The 10,078-nt window shown below is 43.3% G+C and overlaps 1 pseudogene; it reads left to right on the forward strand.

The window, feature by feature from the left end:
* LOC121915340 overlaps positions 1-10,078 on the forward strand; it is a 29,263-nt pseudogene that overhangs the window by 15,065 nt on the left and 4,120 nt on the right.

Here is a 10,078-nt window from a genome sequence, read left to right on the forward strand (position 1 = left end):
ACTTCGTACCTATTCTTTCTAATGCTTCTTAGTTCGCTACTTGTCCTCGCTCCTATTTTCTCTTCTCGTGTTCTAAATGTCAATTCACTACCTCTTCTAATTCTTATTGTCTTACTCTTATTTCTTTCCTGCCTCTCCCCCATGCCGTCAGCCTCGGAATCCCACCCCTCTACCGGAACCCTCGTTAACTGCATCCGTTAAACCAACCCCATCGATTTCCGAGCTGTAGCAACATACCTTTTACCTCCCCCATGCTCAATCCATTCTCTCTGGCTTACACTGCGCATTACATGCGCATACACTCCTTTCTTTCTTTTGACTGAGTTTTTTTCCTCCTTTGCTTGCATTTGGGGAAACGGTGGATGGGAACTTGCACGCCGATGCACGCCGGCGTTGGAAAAGTTGCTTTTTAGATTGGAGATCTCTCATATCCCAACCCTGCGCACAAAAGGAACTTACAATGGCTACAGTGGATGGATGACTATTTGTCGCAGGGAGGGCTTGGGTTGTGTGGACCTGCACATCGAGGGGTTAGATTGGATGACCTTTGGGGTCTCTCTATGACTCTAATTGTCGCCTATAAATCTTTGTAAGAGTAACAACAACCTTTTGCTTCCCCCCCATTTACCCGAAAAGAACACAGCCAACACTGGTGGACACCTTGATGAAATGCACGCCGCACTACATCCGGTGCATCAAGCCCAACGAGACCAAAAGGCCGAGGGATTGGGAAGAAAGCCGTGATGGGTCGGGGGGACGATGAGTGCTGCTTTCCAAAATGTTGGGGCATTGCGGATTTAGTGGCAGCAGGGAGCACTGATGTCTGGAGAAATGCAATTATCCCTCATGTCCATCCTTCCCATGCAAGCGCAGAAGGACTTTCAGACAATTGTGCAGATCCGTCATTAACCCGTCCAAGAAGTGGGATTGACTGCAGTCGCGCAAAAGACTTTCAGATGAGTTTGCACAGATCCTGTCTTTAACCCATCATAAAGCAAACATCAGCTTAATGCATTTTGCATTAACGGATGTTTGCGTTATTGCAAAGCCACTTTAATGACGGTTAATGGTGGGGTTTGGCGATTTGAAAGCCTTTTGCGCTATCACAGTCGCGGACAGGTTAATGACGGGATAAGACTGGGGGAGCAATCCTGACCCTATCCCATCCCATCCGTTCAATATATTCAGTGCATGGTGGGGGGAGATGTTAGTTGTAGCTGAAAGCATGGGTAGGAATTGGGCACCTTCCCATAATCAGAGCTATATATTGAACTATAGAGGAGCGTCTCGTTGTTAGTCTCATTCCTACAAACCCTTGGCTTTCCTTCCAGGGTGAAGCACCAAAGTCGAGTACTTAGGCCTTCGGGAAATATTCGCGTCGAAGGGCCGATACGCTTACCGTCGGTCTTCAAAAAGTTCCTCCATCGGTAATTCCTATTGCACTTCGTTGTCCTTTTGGGCATCGCCAACTGACCGCAAGGAATACTGCCCAATGTGCTCCTCTGCCTTTAAGAGAAGCTTGATGATGCGAGCGAACATTCGCAGGAAAGCGTTTCTTGGCTGGGAGGTGGGCAATTAAACTTAGGACTTCAGATCACTGGTTCTCCGTCTTTTGGGTCGTTTGCGCTTACGCCATCCTGACGCGGGAAACGGGGCCGTCTTGGCGGGGGACGAAGAACCAAGGCGTGGTCCCTGATGAAGTCGGTCAACATGGACCCGACCAGTACCAACTGGGAGCACCAAGGTCTTCATCAAGGCCCCGAATCCGTGAGTTAAGGCTACATATTTTGGGGTGCCACCAAAAAAGTGGTGGCAATAAATGCCCAGTTCCTCTCCTACGTCTCTTCCATCCCCTAATAAAATAATAATAATAATTGTTATTATTATTATTAAGTCCATAAATGAATTGTATAACGGGATGGTTAGAACCCACAATGGGACCGACTAGCGGAAGCAAACTGTCCTATTTTGTGCCGTAACCGAGGAATAATCTCTTTCTCATTTTCTCTCCCATTCTCTCCGCGCGCAGTTTTCCTTTCTCGAGGAGACGCGGGAGCGCCGTTAGGACGGCTACGCCCGCGTCATCCAGAAGAGCCGGCGCAAACACGTGGCCGTCCGCAAGTACATCCAGATGGCGGGAAGAAGGTATGTCGTTTTTCGTTTTGGAGACGTCCCAAAAAATAGCGGCGAATAGCATCCCGTCCAGTCTTGAAAGCCAGGCGGTCAGCCCTAGTTTACTGTATATACCCATATATAAGTATAGAGATTTTAGCCAGAATTACAGTGCCCATCGACCAACCCCTACGGAAAAAACGCGTTCCTCGCCTCTTCCTCTCCAAAGCGTCCAACATTGTCCTGAACACAGAAAGAGCGGCGCCGCAACAGCATCAACCGAACTTCGTGGGCGACTACATTGGCCTGGAGAGCCATCCCGAATTGCGACGTTTCGTGGGACGCAGGAGCGGGTCGACTTCGCCGAAACGGTTGTGAAACGATCGGCGGTTCAAGGGGAGACCTTTGCAAAGCCCCCAACTTTGTGTATTATTTGTGAAGGTTGTGGAAGCCAAACGAAACGGGCGGCACGTGGCATGAACCAAACCGTTTTGATGCTTGGCAAAAGGGTCTCCCGTCCTCATGGGTGCTTTGCCCGCTTCCTCCGCAGACGGTCAAGCGGGACCTGATCCTGACCCCAAGTTCCTCTACCTTGATCGGCGTGGAGAAAGTGAAGCAAGGGCCAGAGAAAGGCCTCATCAAGGAGGTCCTCAAGCGCCAGATCGAGGTGGAGAGGATCCAGTCCCTGTCCTTAAGGTAAGGAGGACCAGGGTGGGTCCAGCAAAGCACCATCGTTTCTGGCAAGCATGGCACAAACAAACGAACATTAGATGGCTGCGCTTCTCTAAGCCCGCAGAAAGAGACCCTTCTGTTGTTTCAGAAGCAATGCCAAAAACCATTGTGGTGTGTGTGTGTGGTGTGTGTGGTGTGTAATGTGTATTAATTGTATAAATAAATCCACAATTTTGGCCCCAAAACCCACCCTTGACTTATTTATGAACTTGACTTAAAGTCGCGTATATACAGTATATGTATTCTTTTATATAGGTTACTGGGTGTTTAATAAATATATAATAATTTATTTATATTTTATATATATTTATTGTGTAATATTATATGTGTGTGTGTGTATAGCTATATTATATAATTTAATATGAAATATAATATAATATGTAAAATTTAATATAAAATAATATATATTATAAATAATATATTATTTATAATATATATATATTATTTTATATTAAATTTTATATTTTATATTTTATAGTTATATATATACAAAATTTACTATGGTATAATATATATGTGTGTGTGTGTAATATATAATATAACAATATATGTATATTATTTTATATTAAATATATTATTTTATATTATATATTTTAGTAAATTATGTAACTATATATAGATGTGTGTGTGTGTGTGTATATATATATACTGTTATATAATTTAAATAAAATATAGTATAATATAAACTATAAAAATTAATATAAAATAATATATATTGTTATCTTATATATTTATTTTTATTATATTATTTATATATATGTCTAATATAACAATATATTTATATATATATTATTTAAAATTTTATATTTTATATTATATTTTATAGTATATAGCTAACTATATATAGTTATATAATTTACTATAATATAAAATATAATATACAAAATACAAAATATATATATTTTTATATAATATACATTTGTGTGTGTGTGAGTGTGTATATATATATTATTTTATACAATTTTACATATATATATATATATACACACACATTAATTTTAATTTAATTTTAGTCAATTTTTAAGACATACATATAATATTATACATATATACATACATATATATATATTTAGACTTATTTTTATATTATTTTAGACATTTTAAGACATATTATTTTTTATTTTAGACAATTTTAGACATATAAATATATATATATACACATACATAATTTTTTTTATTTTAGACAATCTTTAGACTTTTACATACTGTATAATATATATATATATATAGAGAGAGAGAGAGAGAGAGAGAGACTTATTATTACTTAATTTTAGACAACTTTTAGACTTATACATATGTATTATACATATATCTATCTCTCTATACACTTATTTTTATTTTATTTAAACAATTTTACATATATATATATATATATATATATATATATAAATTTTAGACAATTTTTAGACTTTTACATATATATAATAGTATATACATATATATATTTAGACTTATTTTTACTTTATTTTAGACAACTTTTAGACTTATACATATATATATTATACATCTATCTATCTATATACTTATTTTTATTTTCTTTAAACTATTTTTAGACTTAAAATATATGTAGTATACATATATATTTAGACATTTTTATTTTTATTTTATTTTAGACAATTTGTTAGACTTATACGTACATATAATTTTATTCACCTATACACACAGACACACGTATATTATTTCAGACAATTTTTTTATTTATACATATCATATACATATATATATTTAGACTTATTTGTATTTTTATTTTTAGACATTTTTAGACATACCTATATATAATATACATATATATTTAGACTAATTTTTATTTTATTTTAGACTTATACATATATAAAATATTTATTATACATATATAAATATATGTATAATATATAGACTTATTTTTATTTTAATTTTATTTTAGTCAATTTTTAGACTTACACATATATATAACTTACATCCGTGTGTGTGTGTGTGTGTGTGTGTGTGTGTGTGTGTGTGTATATATATAATTTTAGACATTTTTAAGACATACATACATATAATAGTTGACTCAGGGCATGAGTAAATATGCATTAAATCATACGTAGCAGAGGCCTGTGTTGAGCTGCTGGGATCCCCAGAAATTGCAGCGGAAAGGACTCTTTGTAAGGTCCACTCTTAGGTCAGTTTCTTAGGAGTTATTATAGATTTTCCCTTATCTATCTCATGATAACTTTGCCCATTATTTGCCCCTTTGAAACCGTGCCACTCCATATACCCTTCGCTGGTGTTAGCCATGAGCCCGACCCCATATATTTCTCTTTACATAGATCCACCTGGATGTTATGTCTTTTGCGTCGGTCAGCTGAGTAAGCGTCTGGGTCAGTGGTTCCCAAACTTTGTTCCTCCACATGTTTGGCACTACAGCTCCCAGAAACCCTGGTGGTTGGCCAAACCGACGTGGACATCTGGGAACTGGATGCTCGAAACATCTGGAGGACCAAAGTTTGGGGACCAGGGTTGTTTGGACTCCCGCCTGTGCTTTCCTACTGATGCGTTACCTTTTAGTCTAGTTCACCTTGCTGACTCTTTTAAGTCCTTGGAGTCAAGGGTCACCTGGGTGACCTCCTTGGGACTTCTCCAGCCGCTGACCGCTCTCGTGTCCCTTCCCTTCTCTTGAAGCACCTTGCAGGACGACTTCCTCATCGTCCATGAGCCGCAGTATGACAGCGTCTTGGAGTCGGTCTTCAAGACGGAGCTGCTCAGCTTGCTCTGCAAACGCTACCAAGAGCGGACCCAGAAGACGCTTCCGGTCAAGTTCAGCAACCAGTGAGTGGCCCCAAAAAACCCCACACTCCTTCACCCTGGGTCTGGTTTCCAATAGGGGACACTACCGTCGTTCCCAAACTTTGGTCTTCCGGGGATGTCTTGGACTTCAACTCCCAGAATCCCTGACTTTTGGCTGGGAGTCGCAGTCCAAAACACCTGGAGGGCCAAAGGGAAGAGCAAGCATGGCCTGTCACCTTGTTCCTTGGGTTCGGAGATTGAGTTGACCATGTTGAGTTAGATGGACTTTGGGACTTAGGTGCCAAGGCACTGCCTCTTCCAGATGTTTTGGACTTCAACTCCCAGAATTCTTGACATCTGGTCAGACTGGCTGGTGCTTCTGAGAGTTGAAGTCCAAAATACCCAAGGGACCAAAGTTTGGGAATGGTTAGACGGACCAAGCGTCTGTCCCAGCGTAAGGTGCGTTTCCAGTATGTGCCAAGGCAGTGTTTTCCATACTTTGGTCTTCGAAATGTTTTGGACTCCAACTCCCAGGATTCCTGACTTTTGGCCAAGCTGGTGAGAGCTTCTGGGAGCTGAAGTCCATAATTTGGAGGACCAAAGTTTGGGACTTCTGGGAGTTGAAGTCCAAAACACCCAGGGGACCAAAGCTAGGGAATTGCTAGTGGACAGCAAGACGTCTTTGGGCATGAAGATCCCATTCCCCATCATCCTCTTTTTGTTTGGTAGCTCCCATCCTCTGGGTTAGAAAAGATCAGGGGGAGCAATGATGGCCATATAGCAAATCCAGTAGCAACACAAATCCCACCAAACGGTGATACTTTTCTCAGGTATCTGGGTTCGAGACTGCCCTTGGATGGGAATGTTTTACTATATGTTTTACTATGGCCAGCGCCATTTAGGAATGTGAGGACTGCCTTGTTGGGATCTGCCTTCTTCTTACGTTCTGACCATGGGCGCTTGAGGTTTTCCGTCTCTCGTGTCGGAGGCAAAGTGTCCCATTCGCGGCGACTTCTTCTCCCTCTTTCTTGCCCCAAGGCTGGAGTTCAAGGTGAAGAAGGATGGCTGGGGTCCGTGGGGCGCGGCGGGGTCCCGACAAATCCAGTTCCAGATCTGCCAGGGAGACCTGACCCTCCTCCGCAACAACGGCAAAGTTCTGGTGGTCAGCATCGGCCCCGGTTTGCCCCGAAACGCCCGTGAGTCTGGGGTCGCAAGAGGGGTTTGGGGGTCCATTCCAAACAGGATGACATAAACTCTTCCAGGACATGGCCACAGAGCCTGAAAAACCCACAAAAACACTATGAGACAGTAATAATTTGTGTAACACTGAATTATCCTGTGACTCGAGTTGAGGTTGGCATACAGTCCAGACGTTTCAAACTTGGCCAATCCTTTGGGGTTCTTCTAAACTGGGGACGGTCAGGTTAGAGGTGATGTCCAGGGCGGCCAGACAGTAGCTCCTATTTTGCCCCGAGAGCATTGGCCATGGGCATGTTGCTGCTTGGCTCAAGGTTGTGGAGTGGAAGGTGGGTTTGGGGGAGCTTCTGAGCGAGGAAGAAGGGTTGAGTAAGGTGTCCCTGGGTGTCCGCTTGACCAGAGGCGCTGACCATTTGGGCTTTGGTTTCAGGACCCACCCGGAAAGATGCCCGGAAAAGCCGCTACCTCAATGCGGGTGCCGCCCAAGGCTGGAACAACCGGAGCAGCGCAGGTAAGTGGGTTTCAAGGATATTGTCCTTAACAGAGTCAGAATAGCATGCAAGATTAATAGGCTATTAAAGGAACCTTAAGGGCCAACTAGATCCCAGAAACCCAAGGGGTGACATTGCCAAGGCATCAGGCAGTCCTAAACGTAGTGCCACCGCATTGTGCCCTAAGTGTAGTGCCACCCTATTATTGCATCCTAGTTTAGTGCCACCGCATTATTGTCTCCTTAACACAGTGCTGCCGCGTTGTGGAGCCTGAAGCACAATGCCACCACATGCATCCAGCACTGCAGTTGTGCGCTTTCACGTCATTTCTGACCGATGACCAGTCTAAGGCAAACTTATCGCAGGGTTTTTCTTGGCAAGGATCGATACAACTGAGTGCAAAGGGACTGTAACAAGACTTGATACATTTCTTGGCTCATATATTATTCTGCCCCTCCCTATTATATTGGTATACTTATACTATATAGAGAGATAGTAGTACAGGTATAGCAATATAGTACAAGTATAGCTGTGTGTGTGTGTGTATTCATAATCTATATATTATTCTGTCCCTCCCTACTATATTGCTATACTTATATAGATAGATATAGTAGTACAAGTATAGTGCGCTCTCTCTCTCTCTCTCTCTCTCTCTATATATATATATATATGTGTGTGTGTGTGTGTGTGTGAGAGAGAGAGAGAGAACTCTATTATTCTGTCCCTCCCTACTATATTGCTATACTTATACTACAATATATATATAGTACAAGTATAGCAATATAGTACAAATGTATACTGTATATTAGTACCCTATACATTATTCTGTCCCTCTTTGTCCAGGCACCAAGTGGGGCATCCAGGGTGCCGGGGTCCCGGGTTCGAGACCTGCTTTCCAGTCGCGCCTGTCCATGACCCGCCAGGCCAGCATGGAGCAGCCCAGCCTCCCTCGCCAAGGCGCCAGCCCCAGGGCCAAGGCTCTGCCCGCTCAGCTCAACCTGGACTTCATGAACGTCCCGGACCAAGGAGTCGCTGGGTGAGACCTTTTACACTGCTCCCTCGGGTTACGAAATTAATTCGTTCCGCGGCCGCTTTCGTAACCCGAAAAGCCTTCGTAAGCCGAATTGCCATAGGCGCTAATGGGGAATAGCCGCGTTTCGTGCGAAAAAGCGCCGAAAAGCACCAAAAAATTTTTTCGTAACCCGAAAAAACATTCGTAACCCGGAACAATTATTTCCAATGGGATTTTTTCGTATCCCGGAAATTTCGTAACCTGGGTATTTCGTATCCCGAGGTACCACTGTACTTGGCCTCCTTCACACTTCTGGATTGGGAACCTCCTCCTATACTCCTTCTCTAGGGTCCAGTCTGCGCTGGCATTGGAGGCAGCCCCATTGCAAGACCCCTCTCTTCCAACGATGGGCATCCGATGGCATTCGCGTCCCGTTTCGCCACTTCCACCGCAGGACACTTGGCTCCAAGTCCTGAACAAGGTGCCCAGTGATGGTCAAGTGGTCATTCTGACCACAGTAAAGCAACTGTTGGACGCACTGGGTGGCCGAGGGGGATGCGTTTCGCACAGCCTCTCAATCTTTGTGGAATGTTCAGAGCAACTTGGGTTGTTTTAATATTAAGGGTGTTATATTCCAGTCTTGGGCTGGTCATCATCTGGTCTGTTTGCACCTTTTGATGTTTGGGTCCAGTCTCTCCAGTGAGAAGGTGGAGGAGAGGCTGTTTTGTTTCACCTGTGCACATAGCATCTAGGATCCACACAACTATCTTATCACTAAGAGTTCTTGCAGCACCTTTGAGGCTCATGGAAAGAAGTTGGCAGCAGGAACTGTCCTAGACTTGCATCTCAGGAAGGAGACTTAAGTCTAGGAAAGCCCATGCTGCCAACTTCTTTCTTTCACTGAGTCTCAAAGGGCCGCCGGGAGCTCACCATTGCGGCACCACAACGCTCCGGACCTCACTGTCGGTTATGCTGTCCTGAGGACCTTGCCATTGTAGTGCGAGACACAATGGCGAGATCCAGAAGGACAATGTGACCAACTGCGATATCCGGAGCATCAGTGTCGACAGTGCCACGACAGCGAGGTCCAGAGCACTTTGGTGTTGCTGTTGGTCACACTGTCCCTTTGGACCTCGGCATCGTGGCGCCGCAACACTCCAGAGCGCACTGTTAGTCGCCCTTTCCGTCCATTTTAATTGATGTGTTTTAACTGGTGTGGTGTCCATTAGTTGTGGTTGTCTCCCTTGATCCATGGGAGGAGGCAGGTAAGAAATAATAGTAATGGCTAAGTGTATTGGAAAACCATGTTGCCTCCAGGTGTGTCATGGCGCAGGTATTTCAACCCATTCCTGACCCCTGCTTTCTCTGTCTGCAACAGACTCCAGCGGCGCCTCTCCAAGGAAGCCAAACCTGTTCCTGGCGGAGGACGGGCAAAACCCAAACCCAGGCCCAAGCCCCAGCCGCGTCTCCCGCAATGCCGGGCGCTTTACGCCTACGACGCACAGGACACCGATGAACTCAGCTTCAACGCCGAAGATATCATCGAAATCATCAGGGAAGGTAATAGGCGCAAGTGTCCTCCTCCGACGAAATCTGGTTAGACCTTATCCATTTTTTGAAGAGGGAGTCACTTCTGGGTCGCATCCTTTTTTGGGGAGAGAAACCATTTTGTAGACTTACATATATTTTATCAACCTTATCTATACCTTTATATCTATATAAGTGTAAGATACATGATATAAGTAAAGGGGAGATATAAGTAAGTCTACAAAATGTATCTCAGCAG

Source organism: Sceloporus undulatus, chromosome 9 (assembly GCF_019175285.1).
Source record: "Sceloporus undulatus isolate JIND9_A2432 ecotype Alabama chromosome 9, SceUnd_v1.1, whole genome shotgun sequence".
Taxonomy (NCBI): Eukaryota; Metazoa; Chordata; class Lepidosauria; order Squamata; family Phrynosomatidae; genus Sceloporus; species Sceloporus undulatus.